The sequence below is a fragment of the Rhea americana genome, unplaced genomic scaffold, assembly GCF_003343005.1.
Source record: "Rhea americana isolate MKP2758 unplaced genomic scaffold, rheAme1 scaffold_11, whole genome shotgun sequence".
Taxonomy (NCBI): Eukaryota; Metazoa; Chordata; class Aves; order Rheiformes; family Rheidae; genus Rhea; species Rhea americana.
The window spans coordinates 6,805,137-6,825,744 of record NW_028185150.1 but is presented as its reverse complement, the minus strand read 5'-3'; positions in this window follow the sequence as shown (position 1 = coordinate 6,825,744).

Below are 20,608 nucleotides of genomic sequence, written 5' to 3'. Positions count from 1 at the left end.
GAACAGATTTGACTGAGATTCCTAATCCAAAAGCTGCTTTAAGTACTTCTACAYACCTGAAAGCAAAATTTACCAGACTGATTCTTACATCTTTARCAGATAACTACTCACAGCTGCTCTAGATAAATGATTAACGTATTATGCTGCAGTTAAAGTGAAGAACACCCAGATTATAAACGTTTCAGGTATTTTCTCTAAATTGGAGGTCACTGTAAAAAGATGTTAAGGTAATAAATCCATTGTATAAACATATTCTCCTGGCACCCAGCAGGGGCCTGCCTGGGATCATTTATCTCCAGTTCATTATCTTGTCTGCATTATTCAGCAGCCTAGCTGATGCTCAGTGGGCTTCAAACAACTTCCAAAAGCTGAAGTCTTCTTCAGTTTTAACTTAGAATCTCACTTTGTAAAAAAAAAAGTTGAAGTGACTTCAATAGCTATGATGAACAAATGTCACAGTTCAGTTTTCCTTATTTATTTAGGACTGGGAATGTTCAACTGTTAGTTAGCTAATGCACACAAAAAGCTTCCATTTAATTGTCATTACATTCACATTCATATACGAAAAACAGTTGTTAATTCAAAAGACATGATGCATCCTTGATATACATGTTTTTAAAGTAATTGTGACAAATTGTAAATATTCTAGGTATAAAGACTTACTTATGGAAACTCATTTATATATTCTGAAATAAAATTATATCAAACTGTGATACAGTTTGTTGAAATGAAACTCTGAACAAGAGTACAGTTTCGTTTGCAAATATTCATAATTCATTCGTATGTAACAGACTGTGTAAAAATCTACAGTGTTATGGATTAGATGATATATTGCTAAACTGTGACAAGGATGTATTTCAATCTACAGGCATCAGAGACCTGTAATATTGGTTTCTTATTCCTGCAGTTCCAAGAAGCCTCTTGGTAATTGTTGGATCATACTGTCCATTTCAGCATTAATTTATGCAATGGTTACCTTTGCTAACTGAACTTTTGCTACAGGAAGGAAGGCTTAGAAYTGTAGCAATTTGCTGGCTAGAAGATACAGGTACTTGTCTTGAATTTATGAATGAATTTCTTTCTCCTTGTCCTAAGGCAAATGGATTTAAGTAAATATGAATTCCAACTAGGTGAATTGGGAAGGCATTTCTCAATCTGAAATTCCAGAGTTTCCAGAGGGTTTTTTTCCTTGAGAATAATGAAATACATTCTTGCATTTGAAATAGCTAGAATCCTGACACAATAWATTCACACTAGCATCCTTCCAAGGTAAATAGATAGATTTCCATGTGTTCAACAGTATAAAGTTAGTTCCAAAAAAAGCAGTACTAATACAAATTTCTTTCTCATCTGTGTMTTTGTCACAGATCCTAAGACAGGCAAGATTTACATCAGATAGCAATCATGTCTTTTCATACTATTGTAGGCTGTCGCATCAAGGTGTTCATCTATTACTATCAAATCTTTTAGCTGTAATTTGATTCATGGTAGAAATGATTTGATAGGTACACAAAAGCAGTAGTGACTACATAAATTCATTAAGAGTATAACCATGCTTACATATTTGTCACATGGAAGGCTCTAGATAAAGGTAAGGAAAAAAAACAGTCTTTTATTTCTGTTTTGAGTTTCAATGATAATTATGCTGTAACTGAATGAAGACGGTAACACAAATACTTAGACTTTGGGAAATGGAAGAGTATTAAATGTGCTTAAATATCTRTTTTAAATTCATCACAAACTTACCATTGTATGCTTTATCTTAAGGCTTCACCCCTAGGGAAGAATACATTCTGCAGTCTAAAAGTAACATCAGTGAATATATTATTTCGTAACATTTTGTATTTCAACATCAACAAATGCAAAGTGAGCTAGCTGGAAGTTGTAACTGTATTTAAAAAAAATGCTGGCTTACAAGAACTCCACAGAATGGAGGTAAAAATTAGAAGAACTAATGAAGGTAGCTGAGGGACCTACCAAACACTAATTATTTCATCCTATACATTTTACAATCAAAWCACCACTGAACTTCATAACAAGTAGTAGGATAACAGTATTTACAAGACTGAAAAGTAGAAGTGCTGTGAAATAGCAGGATTCTGGGGAGGCGGGGGAGATAGACCTTACTCCTTTTTCATTAAGGCATTTTTCATCAGCCTAACCTCTTTCATGGTGTCTTTCAGTAGTCTGACTACACTGATTCTCCTACGAAGTTAGTAGCTGAAGTTTCCACTTCTGTTTCCATTCTAAAAAAGACATGAAAATGAATAAAATAGTCAAAAAAAGTTTTTGCATTAAAAAGCAGCATCAGTCAGAACATTGTGTTGCACTCTGGCTCACATCTACCTGAAAATGAATCATAAGCTATGCACTGATGTTGTGTCCTGATCTCCAGAGAAACCCACATTGAAGCTGCAGATAACTTATTAGACTTACAGCGGTGAATTCTCATGCTCTCAAACCCATCTTGAATACTTAGCAGCACAGACAGAAAAAAGCCCCAACAGAAAGAACCGAAGAAAGATACTTGAAGAACAGACACACAGAATGGGAAAAATAACAGAAATATGTGTTCAGTAGCTCAGGAAGTCCAAGTATTTACTCTCTGTGAGGACATGATTTCAGTACTCTAAGTGTAATTGCCTACTGGCTTACAGCAGATCTTTGTTGAAATGTGGGCAATCAGTATGTATTTAAAATGAGAAATGTATGTTATTAAAGACCCAAGAAAAGTAAGCTCTGGCTTTAAAATAAGTTTGGACTTCAAACCTGAGATTTCCTCTTGCACTTGAAATCCTGGGAAAAAAATAGAAGCTAAAAAAATATAGTAAGTGTGTACACCATCACTGCTTCTTAGAAGTCTGCCTCCAAACTGAGATAGATTTTGTATCAGCAAAATCTAGAAGTGTTTTAATACTGGCCAAAAGGGCTGTAAGTTTCTAGTACTTCTTCAGGCTATCTTTTGCAATCTTTTAGAATAGTGCTGCAAGGGAAGTTCAGTCAACTAATTMTAGTACAACTAAAGTGCATTTAATGGAACATCAGTAAGTTACAACATTTTTTTAAATTTATGTTCAAAATTATAGACATAGTTGTCTCAGACTGTGGTAAAACCAGTTTATTGTGTAGARGTCTTTGAATAACACATGAATTCAGAGCTGTGTTGTCTTGGCTTATATCATCATCTCTCCACTGATTAAGCAATCCAGTGAAAAACTGATGATATCGCAGTGAATCACTCTCATGGAGATTTACAATCCCCTGCGTACTAAGAAATTAATTTGAATGAGATTATAAAAGACTATGGAAGAGAGTACTAATGGAAATGATAGATAAGAGAAACCAGAAAATAGAAGAAAGGGAATAAAATGATGAAACTTTGCTTGAGATGAGAATTCATCACTCATATAGTCAAGAAGCCAATCCAGATGCTCTCATGCTTCACTAATTCGCATTTCTTTTCTACTAGATGCAATATGCCTTCAGAATAAAGGTCTAATTTTWATTTTTAAATTTTTATAGCTATTGTAAAGGTTTGCTTATCGTCAGAAACAAATACAATAGCAACAGTGCAGCAGCACCAGCAGTTGAATAATAGATACTCTTCAGTCAAAGATTGGTTAAGAGGAAGACCATAGCAGCTGTAAAGAGACAAATGCAATCACACAAGGAGGTATCAGCTTTATGAACTATGGAGTCTTGACACTASTTGACATTCATTCTCAGTTACCGAGCTCAGGTTTCTCCCGTTGATTGGACAGCACTACAAAATACCTCAAGCAAATGAGTGGATTTTTTGCACTCACGACAATGTAAGTAGTGTGCTTCACTTCTTCAAAGAAGTTGAGTTGGCCAGTAAAGCACTAAATGCAAATYTATATATGATGGCAGATATAGGCTATTGTAAATGTACTTTTGTACTACCTTTCAGATGTTCAGCTCTGAAGGAAGCAGTCACTGTTTTACTGCACTAACGAAGTAATTAATAATAATAATAARACATTTTACTTATGGCTATCTACAGTAGCAGACCACTCAAAGTATTAATTGCCTTCTTTCACACTTTTTTCCAGTTATCACTCAAGGTAGACTTGTTCAGAGGACAAATTACATCGTGTTAAAAATGGCATGGAAAAACAGATTTGTTAGAGCTGCATATCTATTTAGGATAGTAAGTTTGTTTGAAATTGTTGTAATAGCCTATTGATACTACTCCGAAACTAGTGAAATTTCTTGTGGAACTCACCAGTCTCTTGATGAACCAGAGATTCAGATGATTAAACCAATCAGTTGGTCTAACAGAAAAGTTATAAATTATTTCTATATAAATTCTGATTTCTATCTAATTYGCACCTGACTCAGAGAGGTGATTAGAAACTGGTAGGATCAATTGCAAAGGCTATGATAGCTCCTGAACTATATTTAATTTTGGAAATAAATTGTACCTAGTTTTCAATACTATTTAAAGGCYAACAAACAGGTAGAAATAATAATTCATTTTCTTTGCAGATCAAATTCAAGACATTCCCATATCTGTGCTTTTCAAAGCATAGATTCTRCATTCTGTTACAAGTTTTGTCCATCTTTTTTACTTCTCTTCTCTTGGCATGGAGGAAAGGATTTAAAAGCTGTTACAGATTTCACCCTAGAGCAGCTTCACAGCTYTTTCTTCAGAAGGTAGTAATGTGGATTCCTGAACATGTTATTGCCACACAAAACAAAATATTATGCTTAATATTAATTAATAAAATTAATAATATTAATATTGTGCAAAATATAACTTCAGTTGTTGCATTTTTTCAATTTCTTTACATCACTACGATAGACTGAGCACATTGGACTGATGCTGTAGCAGAACTACGGAGTTAATAYTGAGTGACAATTTTTAACATTTAACTGGCAGTTGGAATATCAGCAGCTATGAGACAAGCAAATTAAATGTTAGGAATTAATASGAAAGGAATATGGGACAGCATCATTATGTCACCCATGAATATGATTTATGCCACTGTATAAGTCTATGGCTCACCTGCATCTTAAAACAGATAAATTGGAAAAAAAAWATAAAAAGACAATGAAGATAATCAAAGTTATAGGATGGTTTTGTTTGAGGAGAAACTACATAAATTAAGACACCTCAGGCTGGTAAGGAAACAGATACAGCAAAATACGATGAAGGCTTTTAAAACCATTACCAACTTCCAAGTGATTTTTGGTGACTATTAAAGCTTATATCAAAACATCATCATTACAGTTTTTTCAAGTTTTAACTCTTCAAAAGATGCTGATACCACAATAGTAACATCACTGGCACATGAGATTTGTTATACTTCTCCCAGCTTTTCTCTGATCTACCCTTATTAATATTATAGGAAGCACCTTTTCCTTCTGTAACTTCAGCCAGATCTGCTGAGTCATCTGCTTGAAGTTGAATGTAATTTCTAAAAAGGATTATAAATTATTCCAGACAGTTGCTGTGGTAAGTGTTTCATTCTAATGAAGAAGTGCAGAGAGTACAGTCTGTATTTACTCGCACCTTTSCACAAACTGACATTACATATAATGCCCAAGTTGAAACCTACAAACTGAGTCTTAAACCTCCTGRACCTCTGCTCGCCTGTTCAGTGTTCAAGTCCCAAGTTGGACTCCTGTCCTCTCTGCAGGATTAGAAACAGGTTAGTACCCGAAAGGAGAATTAGCCGTAACACTTTTAGCTGTTCCCAGTAATCTGCATGAGATGTCAGTCTCCACTATCTACTACCTCATTCTGCAACTACCTTGGAATGAACATATAATGTACCCTGTGTCTACTCCAGAATTAACATATATTCTGTCCTCATTAATACTTTCAACTGTTGATATGTTTATTTATAAATATCCTCTCTCTTCTAAACGTGCAGAGGAAAGCATCAAAGAATAAGTGAACAACTATCATTATACATGTGGTTTTACATTATCAGGAATCTATCAGCCAGCTTACTGCATTATTTGTTTGGCATATGCACACTGACAACCCCTAACAGCATTAGTCTTTTCAAATGGATAAATCTGTTTGAAATGGATTAGCCTTCTTACTTCCCTGTGTTAGAATAATACTACTGATGCAAATGTAAATCAGTTCTTTTCTGTTATACACAGCATTCAAAGCAAATACTTGCATTACAAAGGATATTGATTTGCTCTGAAGGTTTGAAGTGGTTTAGTGGGAAAAAATTCTAGTCAACACTTGCTGCCATCTTCTGGTTTTATCAAAACCCACAAATATATTTTTAAAATGTATTTTCTTGAAGCCAGACTATTCATCTGGAGCACATTCAAAATGAAATAGCCTATTTAGAAAAAAAAATCTGCCATTCAGTTTCATAGCAATGTTCATATTTCACAAGAGCTAGTTTACATAAAGTACACATAAAAGAGTTATGACAAAATAAAAAAAAAGTTTATATGAAATATTTACAACAGAATTACATTTCATAGATACTAAAAATAATAAAAGTTTTTCATTTTTTTCTGAGACTACCTGAATATTTTCAGTTTTATTTACCAGAGACACAGATTGTATTATACTATATAATGTCCTATATGACTATAGTGATATATATAATGATATATATTCTTATTGATGAGTATGTTGGGTTTTTTTTTACTACATTGAATATTTTTATTTGTATAAAAACAGATGCTTCAGCAAAGGATTAGAAAGTTAGAATACTTTCTGGGCTTAAGTCCTATTGACACCGACAGCATGCTGTGCTTTTGGACTCTGGAAATCAGCCTTAATGCAATATAAGGAAAATCAAGAGGAAAAATTACTAGAATTCTAAAGCAACTTCTGAAGGACAAAGCAGGAATGCAGCAAAGGTATGAAATAACTTTCTAATTTCTGTCAGGGGGATATAAAGCTGTAAATATGAGGCCCTACACAGCAAAATACAAATAGGTAAAAAACAATGGCACAGACATCTGCAGGCTGGCTCTAACTAAGCTAGATCTGAAGCCAAATAGCACCTTCATTTCTAAGAGGAGAAGTTAATAAGCCTGCACATACCACTAACCTAATGCTCTGGTAATCCAAAATGAGTGCATGATGACATGGCACCACTTATGGTCACRCTGTTTTCTCTAGCGTGATGGTCATTGCAGACCTGTCCTGCTCAGTTTGCAAACAGTGTTTTCACACCTAAATCACTTGGGTCTTAGTGCTCAGAAACTAAGCACTCTCCTTTCTATGTGCACATATCTATTAAATGCCAATGAAGTCCATAAAATTACTGTTATCCTGTTGCCTAAGCCTTTAAACATCTATGATTCCCCTGCTGGGATGTGAAAAACTCCCTCAAGYAGAAATGGTTCAGGGGCAACTCACTGTCTGAAGCACCAGCCTTTCCTGCTGGGTGCCTAGAGCTTGTTGCTTACCATTCACCAACCTAGAAAAATGACAAAACCCCAACCTGCATATGTAATGCCACAGTACTTCAGTTAAGTTCTTAAGTGCCCTTTCTTTAATGCTGATATTTCCCTAAATAATGAACAGTGAGCCTGGGGCTACAGTTTGAGATGGAGGATTTCAACCAAGGCAGGTAGAGATCATGAGTTACAAAACGGAGTGGAGCAACCTTCATTTACCTATGACAAACTACACCTTGGCCATTTTTAAAGACTTATTCTTCCAACTACCAGAGAACTGCACAGTGGAAGTTACATTTGGAATAGAGATGATTTCACAAACAGATGACCCGTACATGAGATCTGGTCCTCATTACACACATTTTTTCCCCCTAAGGTTCAGGGGAGTTCAGGAGACTATAGATAAATAAGCCTTACTTCAGTACAAGAAAAAAAAAATAAATGAAGAAATTGCTAGACAGAATTCTACAGCATATTTTTCAGAGATAAAGCAAGCAACATTCCAAAACAGGTTATCATAAATCATTAGTCCATTCTTTCAATAGTTAGAACAGATCTCTTTGAAAACTTAAAACAGAGAATAAAGAGATGGTGGACTTCTCCTTTATTTAGACTATCTAAAAGTTCTTGATAAATGATCTTACAAGAGAATATTTAGTTCTTTAGTTGATCAGGTGATGAAATATAATCATAATATTAAAAACAGGGTACAAAATGTAAAATAAAAATGATCATTATTAGCTTATGAAAAGTTTAAAGATGAGTGATTCATAGACACATACTGCTGTCAATGAATCTTTCTTCTTTTGGGTGAGTGTTTTCAGTCCTATATCCAGGATAAGGTTGCATCATTTTACAACCTTTCATTGTCAAGTAAAGAAAACAATATAAAGCATTTTACACTAAAATATTAGCACTATTTTATATACAAAAATATTTTGCACTATTTTAATCAAAACGGCTTAAGAAAACCTTTTTCCTTTAGCCAGTAGAGTTTGTGCTTTGATAAGGTCAATGGTTTTCATTGTCTTTTCCTTAATTTTATTTAAACTGTTTCTCAAATTTTACTCATAAGACTGATTTTACTGAGAACCAATATTCTCTGCAGAGTAGAAGAATATTTGATTTGATCCTACAAACTTGCTTTAAACTAAAAGAAATTTAAACTGAAGAACATGAGGTAAAAGAGAAACAAGTGACAAACCTGCACCATGTTTTAGCATTTGCATTCCTGTGCTTCAAACAGGTAAGGAGAGAAAGTCTGCAGTGTAATAACAAGACTAATGACAACTTTTCTTAAACCTGCACACTTTTAACAATGGGTGCACCCTATCATTCTTCTCAGAATCTTTAAAACTGACTAACTCATAGCAGATATTTAAATTTTAATTTACAGTGTATTTCATGAAATGTGCTGCTTAGTAAATTTCAGCTGAAGCTTAAATTAAATTTTAGATCTACGACTATGCTTCATCAAAACAAAAATATGTAATTGAATGACACAGGTTTTCGTCTTTATTATAGGCATGCCAGAATATAGAATTTTCTTTCAGAAATGACACATTGATAATGTAGTGTTTTGTCTTTGGAGTTTCACTTTTAGTAAAGCAATAAATTCATATATATAAAGAAATCAATCAGTTTTTTTTACTTTCATTTGAACTGAAAATCTGGATTGCAACATGTAATGTACTATATTTTAGCATCTGATGTAAATTTTATTGCCTAGATTGGCATTTGTAAAGGGCATGTATGAATAAATAAAAAGTTAAACACTTTCCTCATCTGAGATAAATTAGATCTTCGGAGAGAACAACGACTAGGGAAAGAAATAAGCAGGCTAATATAAGCACAATTTTGTTTGTAAGGGGTGGGTGGCAACAATATCAAATAGCAAGGGACAAGGCTGAAACAAGGTGTACGTGCAAATTTTGCTCATTGAAGGTGGGTGTGCCTCTGAGCCTCCATTTTATTTCACTATATTTCCCATATGGCCCTTTTGTCTCTCATCACTAATAACTTGCAAACATGGCTCACTGACATTTTCTAAAGAGTTACTAGCCACAAGTTATCAACTGCTTTTGTCCATTTGCGCTCTGCTCTAGTGCTTTTCTCATACAATAAAAGTAACTACTGACATGCATTAGGCCACCCAGGCTAGGTGGTTTAAAATGTATTGAGTTTTAGTGTCACGTGGATTTTAATTACTGAGATCTGTCACTTCCCTGAATACAGCACAATGCCTGTATATTTTTCTCCTATGAAAAGAACTCCTGGAGGAACCATTTGATGTAAAAATGCCATTTGAGCTACGGAGTATTGGTATCTTCGTCTGCAGCTGCCGAGCGAATAACAGTGCAGAAAGATTATGAAAGGAGACATAGCAATGATGGCACACTAGTCCTTCCAGAGTATAGAGCTGTGCAAGTTACTCCCCATTGCATAGGAAGTAACAGACCACGTCCAAATGGTATTTTAAAGAACCACTCTGCAAAGATCTCTCTACAGATTACAATATGAATGGATTTCTAAAAGGGCAGTCAAATGTGGCATTACCCCCTAGGACTTCTATAAACTATTCTCAGTGTTTGCATTGGCTTCCTTACTGTGTGGACACAGATAAATCTAGCTAGAATGATTTACACCTTGGCAAGAAGGTCTAGCTTCCTTTGTAGGTCTCTTTTCTATGCTAACTTAGCATACTAGAGATAGGGGAGATCACACAGACTTGCTCTGTCTGTTTCCATATAGAGCTGATCCACTCTCTATGGGGATGGCTGCTGCCCTCTCAAGGATGCTTTCCGAGGGCCACCTGAAATACAACTGTCTTTGTGTTGTTAGCTTTACTTTCTGCATAGTCTCAGTGATTTATTTTACTTTAAAAATGATACAAATTAAGTTTAAATTATTCACGTTAATTATAATTATCTTGTTGGGAATACCCTACTAGAAAACACTTGTCCTCATCAATACTGTGCTGAGAAGTCTATGTAAATCCACTAGATGGTGTTGTCTCTGTCACTTAACAAGGAAGCCTCTCAAACTAAAGCTCTGAATGTCCTTAAAATGAATAGCTATATTGCTCATTCACTGTGATTCCTGAAAACCTGTAAAGGAAAACCTTGAGTCAGGTTCAATATCAAGAGGTTTCATTATAGCTAAGGCTTCCCACTAGTATTTGGGCTTTGCCATATTCCTAATTTATAAAGCTACTCTCRTTTTTCTGTATGTAGTCCTGCTTTTTTATGTTAAATTTTCTTTTAATATATTCCTAGGTTGCATGATATATAAGACATTTAAAAAATATGAATACTGAAAAATATTTCCAGTAATGCACTCTTCATACAGAGAAGGTACATCTTTGATCAAGCCAACAGACACAGATGAAGAAACATTCAGTCATACAGCCTATCCTTCAGATTGGCCACTGCACACTTTCTTTCTCTCTTGTCTCCCTCTCTACTTTTTCTCATACCAAAAATCCCCAAAGAAATATGTATTTAGTATACTGATCAGCCTTACAGGATGAATCTAGCCTACAAACTACCATTTGACCTTCAGCATCAGGTCTGTACAGCTGCAGTTGCATAAGTATATTTTTGACCAATATTCATAGTACAACAGAAGTAGGGATGCAGCATAAAATGCATTGGCTGCATTAATGGCTAGTTCTTAAGGCTTAGTTAAAACACAAATAATATATGCAACAACTATGCAGCAGCATAAATACGGGCAACTGACCATACAGATGTGCTGTGCAGGATATGCATTGTCGTGTAGGCATTTGTCTCTGCAATGGGGTAGAAATGTACACTGCTGCTGGGTAAAGAGAGATGTGCCTCACCTGCAGAAGCTAGGAAGAAAGCAAAAGATGAGGATGGCCTTTAAATTCTGTGAAGCGATTCCAAAAATGGAGGGAAAGAATATCTATCTGCCATTTCTGTCAAAATCAGGCTTGGGTTATACAAAAGAGCAGGCAGAGCATCAACATTCTGAGCAGCTCTGTCAACAGCATTTGTATCATTTGATTAATTTTACTAATATTAGTTCCTCTTTTGTAAATCTGTCATGTCAAATAGAGATCATTCATATTTCCAGTATTCAGAAGTGCCATACTGGGAGCCCTGAGGTCATTTCTGCCGAAATGAGTGATCATACTTCTGTTTATTTGCTGATAGGAGGATCAGCTGCAATAACATTAATGCTGTTCTTCTAAAAATAGACAGCAACAACAAATGCTACTGTAAAACCTGTAGCTGTCTGGGAAGCCAACTCTTAGTTGCTGTCTGAAGTGTTGGAGCTGGATGAGAAGAGCCAGTTTTAAGATGAATTGGTAAAATTGCTGCATTTTTTCATATTTCTGATTTTAACTGGAACTCTTCAGAGAGTATCCCTTTCCTGTATTTTAGCCATTTTAGAAAAAGTAAGTGTCAAGCCTGTGAGTTATAGGAGAAATACCGGAGCAGTAGGTTTGAAATGGGGTGAACATCTCAAAGGTCGAAAGCTCTCAGTATTTCAAATGATTCAATGGCAAAACAGTGGTCATGTATGCTCAAGCAGTATATTTCATTCACTCTTTCCTCTCCTCCCTCATTTCAAAATTTCGGTTTATCTGATAAAACTTTACCATAAATGGTGTATCTCTACAGAATATTTGTCTTCAGTGAAATGATATACTTAAAACAGGATAAAAAATGTTCTGATCAACTCCACTAACCAAAGACCCAGAAAGGGCTATTTCCCAGTAGGGCAAGAATTAAAGGCGGAAAAAAATGTTTTCCCAAACTCTTCACAACAAAGGGCTTCTTCATCTGGGAATCTTTTGAGCAGACTAGTGGTCTTTCATGATACACATTTTTTAACTGTAAATCTTTTAAAACTTCTTGTTGGAAAGAACTATTGCTATCATTAACAAGTTTTTGAAGTTTTTGTTTGTCTGAACTTGTTTTTTTCAACACCTGGTAATCTACAAGTTTAGAACTGTACACTAGCATGGTCTGTATTTTATTTGTGCAGGTATATGGTTAAAAGGTATCTCCATACTGTCTCACTGTACTTTCAGATCTTTTTTTCTAGGCTTACTTTCAGCCTGGCTACTCTCTGTAGTGTCTCAATTTGCAACAAATTCTACACAATCTCCTCAAGTAAAAAAATCTCTCCTTATATCACTTATGAAACTTAGTCTGCTCTGAGAAAAACAGATAAGCTACAAAAGTAATGGAAACTGCTGGAACTAGAATTATTTTTTCCAGATAATAAAGTAGGTACTAAATTTAAATTAAAATATTTTAAGATTAAATTCAAATTATTTTAACATAATATTTAAACTCCTGTCTAAAATGAAGAAAGATTTTATTTTTAATCTTTTATCAACATATTAAGAACGAAAAATCAAATAGATGAAAGGCACATTTTAACTTCAACAAATCTATATTGATTATAAAAAGAAATCAAGATCCCATCATGCAGGATATAAATAAATATTTGTCAATCTATCTAAGCATAAAATATATCCTGAATTGTGCATTTATCTACTTTTCATGCTACTGTCAATACAATGACATACTATGTGTACATAGTTTATTGGAAAAAATGTAGTTGCAGGAAACCTTTATGGGTTTGGTCCTAATATACCTGTTTGAAATAAAGCAGATCCCGACCTACTGGGAACATCAGTGATACATTCATGTTCTGCTCAAATAGAAGATGGTACACCTTTGCTAAAATAAAACTTTTCCATTATCAGTAGTTTCTTTGATCAATCTATTTTTCTTGATTAAAATCAGAATATTATTTGTGATCTCTTGTTGCCTGAAGAGCACTTCCATGACTAAAGAGAAGTATAACAAAGTATGCTTTGTTTGCCCTAATTTAAATTCATCCTGCCAACAGTGCTGCATTAGATTTTCCAACTGGTAAGGCAAATGTGTATTATTTTTTATATGCAAATACAGTATTTCCAATCCTATCTTTTCTTCAATAAAATGTTGTCCTTTCGCTGTTTATGTGTGATTTACCAAATTTAAAAGAAATGCAAATGTTTGAAATGTGATGCAAATTATATTTATTTACATGAAATAACAGGAGAATACATACAATGTTAAATACAGTTCTACCTCAGTTCTTTTAATTAACTAGATGATCTGTCCCTATGCCAAATAATATATTGGAGAAAAAATACTTCGTCTATTCCTTTGTTAGATCTCAATTTCATTTATTATATATTCTGACTGAACACCATGTGTCTTTTTTCCTAATTCATGCAATCTGCTTCAAATACTTCAACAGAAAGGAAAAAAAAACGTTCAAAATAGTCATTATTTCTCCTGATTTTTCGTAATTGTTTCTTTTCATATAGTTAATGTGGAAGATTAAAATAAATCATGATGTAAATGAAATAAGCTGATCTGGTAAAAATCAAAGACTTTCATCTAACAAAGATTTATTCACAGGGCAGGAGCTTGAAATTGCCAAGGAATGTCTTGACTCCAGAAAAGATGCCCAGATTATTTTTCTCCAAAACTATCAAGACCAATGGATGCAGTGAGAACCTGGCCAATATACCTAACCTCTACAGAAATGTCCTATATCAATGAAAAAAACACTGAGTATTTTTCAAAAGCCTCATTTCTAAATTCTGAAATGAAAACCATAATTAGTAAGAGCAATAATGATGATAATATCTGGTTACCAAACTATCAAAATAAAACCAGAAGTATGTGAAAAAATCAACATAAATGGCAAATCACATACTGAATCATATTAAGTGGACAATTGTCACAGCATGGTATTTTTGAATTCCTGKGAAGTCTGCATACAAGAAGAAAGCAACTTTTATTCCACAAAGATTTTACAACCACTGTAAAAACACAAAGAGAAAAAACTTCAAAGCAAGTATCTTTGAAACCTGTTTCAAGTAACTCTGTGCAGACATTGTCCCTGAATTCACACGAAACACGTAACCTGTACAGTATGTTCTTAAAAGAAAGAACTGATCATTATGAAAGAAAAACTTCCCCCTGTTTTCTGTTTATGGTGAAGTCAGCTTCAAGATCCTCACTGGTTAAATTTCTTAATCGCAACACCTTATCGAATCGTACCTCCAATATGACATCTAGGAAGTCCTTGAGAAGCAACTCAGATTTCTCAACAGGAGAATTCTTGCCTMCAGGCAGCAATCCCAAAGCTCTGATAAAGCCTCCAGGTTCATGCCATATGCTGTTTTCTGCTCCAGCATTATCTCTTAATTTCATCCAGTGTAAGACAGTACTGCAAAAAAAGAGAATATAGTGCACCTTACCAAAAAAGGCACATTCAGCCTAGCCACTGAATATAATTCAGATAACGCAAATCTTAGGATCCATCTGATTGTAGCAGAAGAGCTTTACGGTAACTCACATAAAGCAAAAAAGGTTAACTGCAGTGTAGTCATGTCCCTAAGCCCAAGGAAAATCCAAAAGCAGCAAAGTGCAATTATTAAAAACAATAAAATTTTTATTTTTAATGAGGATTTATTTTTTCATAGGATGATGAAAAGAGATCTAGATGTTCTGTTTCTTAAATTTCTTAATAAAGGAACTATCATGAAAATAGTTATAGTTTTGGGCAAAAAAAGTAATTTCTTTCTTGGCATTAATTGATTCTCAGTGCTTTAAATGATGCACCTACAACAACCTTTTTGTGCCAGAAAAATTGCAAGTTGAGGATTGCAAATTGTAATAGGGTTACAGTAGCTAGTGGGAATAATGATAAGGACCTTAATGAGGACTTCAAACTTTTGTATTTGAAAATAATGTTTGCAACAGAAATAATTACATTTGTATATTATTACTTCAGATATTGTTGTCTTAAATCTCATTTAGAAGTAGGCTTTGATGTTGAGTGCAATACATATATGTCCAGGTCATGTTGTCAGATCTCTGTAAGATTGTTTATTGATCTTACAGGGAATGGTGACAGGTGAAGCAGAAAGCACGAGGTTCTTGCTTTCCAGTAGAAGTAGGCGAGATCTGACTATGGAAGCAATTAAATTTTACTCTTTCTAGAGTGACTTTCCATCTGGAACTCCCAGCACATATACTCCCTTATTTGTATGGGCTTACAGCAAAAGAATGTGGAAGTGGCTTGAAACAGCATCCTTGGTATCAGAGACAGCAATTTATGCATCTCTCTCCTTTTGCCACATGGCAGCTCTTCAACTAACGAAGGAATCTCCTACTTTGCAGTCTCCTTTCTGTTAATCATTTACTTGTACGGCTAGATTTTTACAGTCATTTACGCACCTAAAAATAGATAATTGATGGTACTGATGTGAGCAATAGCAACTAAATTCCTGCCAGGAGGTACCAGCAAGAGATAGCAGTTCACTTCTCACAAGGGATAAGCCAGAGTTTACACTGCTAGCGATCTGGTTAATTCAGCTTAAAAATCTAGATCATGCTTGCGCTGAACGCATGTGTTCACAGGCCTAATGAACTTTCAAGATTTCTATTTTGCCAGACTGCCAGAATATATTTCTTTGCTGATGTCAGGAAGAATGTAAATATTCTCCCAGCTTGTACCTGGAACTGCAAGGACTAAGTTTAAAACTAAGTTAAAATGCTTTATTGATAAGTAACTCACTGAGTTTTTATGACCACAAGGAAAATTTAGAGTTTTTGTCTCTGAGTTCCAGATGCAGCAGTTATCTGCAGTTCACCAGTGCACCTGTCCCAGCACTTTGCATTTACTTGAGTAAGATTAGTACACTTTTCAGTAATTATTTTGCTGCTTGTATAATTGACGTAGTTTARGACAAGCATCTATTTCACCTTGCCCTAAGGAAAAGCTTGTTTAAGTAGAGCTAACATATTGTTGCAGAATGATTCAGCTGATTCTGAAGGAGATTTGAAATCAAGCAGCTCTGAAAAAAATTAGAAGTAAGGCATCCCTGTGGCATGTAGTTTCACTATAGCTATGAGTGCATTCTGAAATATCTCATGAAATAATTAATGAATTTTGGCATCCTTGCTAGACCAATGGAATTGTAGTTTTGGGTCACACTAAATGAGGTTCATAGTCTACCTTGTTTTATTTACCACCCTTATTTCTTTGAGCCAATGCCATTCTGAAAGCACTATCTGCAACATGGACTAAACAATAACGAGCTTTCTTGTATTTATGAAYATAAACATGAATGGATTGGTGGCAGTAAGCTTAAAGTTATGTGATATCACTAGACCTTTAGTGATAGAATTAGAAATTGTGAAGGTGATTAAAAAAAAAAAAGAAACTTTTTTGAGTAGATTCACTTACTGGACCCCGAATATGGGACTCAAAAAGCTGTCAGTAATTGCCTTGTGGCAGAGGACAGCACTGTACTCTGAAGGTGACCAGACCTCCTGGCAGACCTTTGCGATGTTGAGTCATTTCTGCTGAAATTTGAGCAGTGTTCAGCTGGCAGTCAGCAGTAAACTATCCTCGTGGCATTCCCCTCTGGCACAGAAAAGTCTGTGGTCTCCTAGCTCAGCCTGAAGTATGAGCTAGGGGCCCAGAAACCTGGTTGATAATATTAAGCCAGTTGTTAAATAGTTTTGCCATGGGTAAATCTGAATGTTGTTTGAGTTGATGTAATGAATCCATGAAGTGCCATCAAGGATAGTGAGATTTTTGATTATAAACTTGGAAAAAAAAAAGCAGATTAGTAATAAACTTCCCTAGGGATTACAGGAACACACAGAACATCAGTTATCACCATCCACATAGCTCTAATTGTATCATGTTGTACATAGACAGKGTTCTGTACAAAATAGGAAAATCATAGGGAGAAATTTTGGTTCATGTGCTTGGACAGATGCTCAGTAGATACACCACTTTTTGATGAACTCTGCTCCTTACTTCTCAGCTAATGCTCCAACCRGGCTTGAAACTCCCCTGCACCTGCAGGTTCTAGTGAGCTGGGGGCCAGATGAGGAATCAGGACTGAACCCCATTGCCTCAGTAAATCTGTGAATGTTACAAATTTTTYATTAAATTGGGGTTGCTAGTAGGAATCCTATGCTTATCCATAGCTTTCCACTCTAGACCTAGTAGTTTATAGAAAATAAAGAATTTTTCTCAGTAGAGCTTTAAGGAATAGCCTACTGCTGTGGAAGATTAATATACAGGGGAAAGAAAGATCCACCTACCATTTTTTTTTAACAGAAACAAAGTGTAGATTTTATCCTACTAACTTAAACAAATGTCGATTAATCCAGGATACCTGTTTCCTTGACTTAAGAATGCGTTTTCCAGAATATCTGAGTAAGACAAAGAGCTTGTTGAACTGTGGACTGCTGGAAGAAAGTTAATTTGGAAAACCAGCTGGTAGAACACAGAGGATACATGCTGCCAAAACCCAGTTTAAGGAGAGTATGTGGACAAGTCTAGAAAATAAACACTTCTAACTACTGGATAAAGATCTTCAATGACTAAATAGAAAGGTATGTGACTCAGGCACATCATAAGATGCGCTCACTCTTTTCTCTAGGACAAATTATAATAACTATATTTGGCTTTGGGCAAGACACTTACAAAAGGGCTGCTGCATAAATGCGCTCATGTCTGTGTATTAGTGCATAGATTGTAACATCCGATGTGTGTGAGTTGCTGATCATGTTTTTTATTAAAACCTCAACATTAATTCATTTTTAAGTTCATTTTTATGTTGTTACTGGATCTTTCACTATGCAATTGCTGCCTCACTAGAGAAAAATGTATTAAAACTGATAAGTGCAGAAATTGTCATTTCTTCGAACAATACATGGTAAGTTTGGAAGGAAGCTAAGTGCCAAAATGATAGCATGCTTTTTTATCATCTTTCTTCTTCTTCAGTCTCTCTCTCCCCCATCTTGTGTTGATAAACAAAGAACATCAACAATGTTCATGCTATAATGTGTTTCCTTAAATAAAGCTGTCTTTGTAAACAATTAAATTCTGCATGGTGCAGGAGATGAGGCATCAGTGAAGCAGCAGGTTATGAGTGACTAAGCAAATACATGCCACGGTAAAAGGAATGGCCAGGAAACAGCATGTTATGTGATATGTACCATTGCCCTATTACTATAAACAAGTAACAAGGGCAATATATAACAAGGGCAAGTGCAGAGTCCTGCACCTAGGGAAAAATAACCCTAGGCACCAGTACAAGCTGGGGGCTGACCTGCTGGAGAGCAGCTCTGCAGAGAAGCACCTGGGAGTGCTGGTGGATGACAAACTGACCATGAGCCAGCAATGTGCCCTTGTGGCSARGAAGGSCAATGGTCTCCTGGGGTGCATTRGGAAGASTGTTGCCAGCAGGTGGAGGGAGGTGATCCTGCCCCTCTMCTCAGCCCTGGGGAGGCCTCAACTCCAGTACTGTGTCCAGTTGTGGGYTCCCCAGGACAAGAGAGACACGGAGCTACTGGAGGGAGTCCAGTGTAGGGCTACAAAGATGATCAGAAGGCTGGAGCATCTGCCCTACAAGGAAAGGCTGTGAGAGCTGGGCTTGTTTAGCCTCAGGAAGAGAAGACTGAGGGGGGATCTTATCAATGTGTAAAAGTATCTGAAGGGAGGGTGTCAAGGGGATGGGGACAAACTCTTTTCAGTGGTGCCATGTGACAGGACAAGAGGCAATGTGTAGAAATTGAAGCACAGGAAGTTCCCCCTGAACGTGAGGGGGGATTTCTTCCCTGTGAGAGTGACGGAGCACTGGACCAGGCTGCCCAGAGAGGTTGTGGATTCTCCTTCTCTGGAGATCTTCAAGGCCCACCTGGATGCAACCCTGTCTAACATGCTGTAGGTGACCCTGCTGAGCGGGGAGGTTGGACTAGATGATCTCTAGAGGTCCCTTCCAGCCTTACTGATTCTATGATTCTACGATGAAAAGGAATGAACAAGCATATAACCTCTGACAGTCTTCCTGTCTCTCCCGGTGATTAAAATATTCTAATTAAAATGGCATAATTTAGTACATTACATCCCAAAGTTCAGTGACACAAATTACAAATTAAAAAAACTCGTGATTGAAAATGTAGCTACTATATGCTGTGAAATTTGTATTCTGAACTAAAGAAAAGCTGTCTTGTAATAGAAAAAAGTATACCCTAAACATTTGTCTGATAATTGATCTTTCAAGAATCCCAGAGCATAGCTAAAACCAGACACAAATTGAACTTTCATTTAAATATTTGGCCCTAGTTAAAAATCAATATTCAATAACACCACTGAGYTCCTATCTTCTCTCTCTTTTTTTTAAAGCCCGTGAGATTTACWGTCCATGTTTCATAACTGTTTTGGCCTGACTCCTTGCTTAGTGCTCATGGATCCATCTCTCAGGAGTCTTTCTTCCTACATCTACTTGCAACTATATCAAATTAACTTCACTATTTTATGATTTTTTACAAGAATTTCCTATTAGTTGCTTTTTATCACAACATTTTTACRAACATAGCCAGAAATGAATCACCTACAGCATGCCTTTTACATTTATTCCTTGTTCATCACACTTTGAAGGAAATGAAGAACAATTCATATTCTACATGACAAAACTTCTCAAAACRTATTTTTGAAGCTTCAGAAACATCAGGGTCACATTTAATTCACATTTGCTAAGAAATGAAACAAAAGAAATAACAATGCCCGTTTTTTACCTTAAAAGCTACTAGAGCAGTAAGGATTGGTAATTCCTGACAACAGATATTTCAAGAAAGAGTTCATATCTAACACAAAATAAGATGTAGCTGACATGGCTTCAGCAGTTTTTTTTTCCTCCAGAAATATTACTAGCATGATTCATTCTTACTTYTATTTGCATTTCCACAGGGTTTAACATAACATTAACAGGGTTTCACTTTAATCAATTGCTGACAAATATCATCAGTTTAAGTGTTAGGGGCAAAAAACACTCGTTTTTCCTTACAGTCATGGTATGCTATAAAATTCTATATATAGAATTTAGCTATATATTCTGGGGTTGTGTATCAATAAAATAACCTAGCTATAAACCTTGCAGTTCCAGGAACAAGCAAGAGGATAATTGTGTTCTTCCTATGATGAAAAAAAATTTATCCTGGTGGCTTGGCTAAACAAAAATCTTGTAACTGCAGAACGCTTCTGAACACATTCATTCAGGGCAAACATGACCTAGATTTTCAAGAACTATTCCGSAGATCGCCAAAGCAGTGAAGTGCAGGGGAGTCAGCTG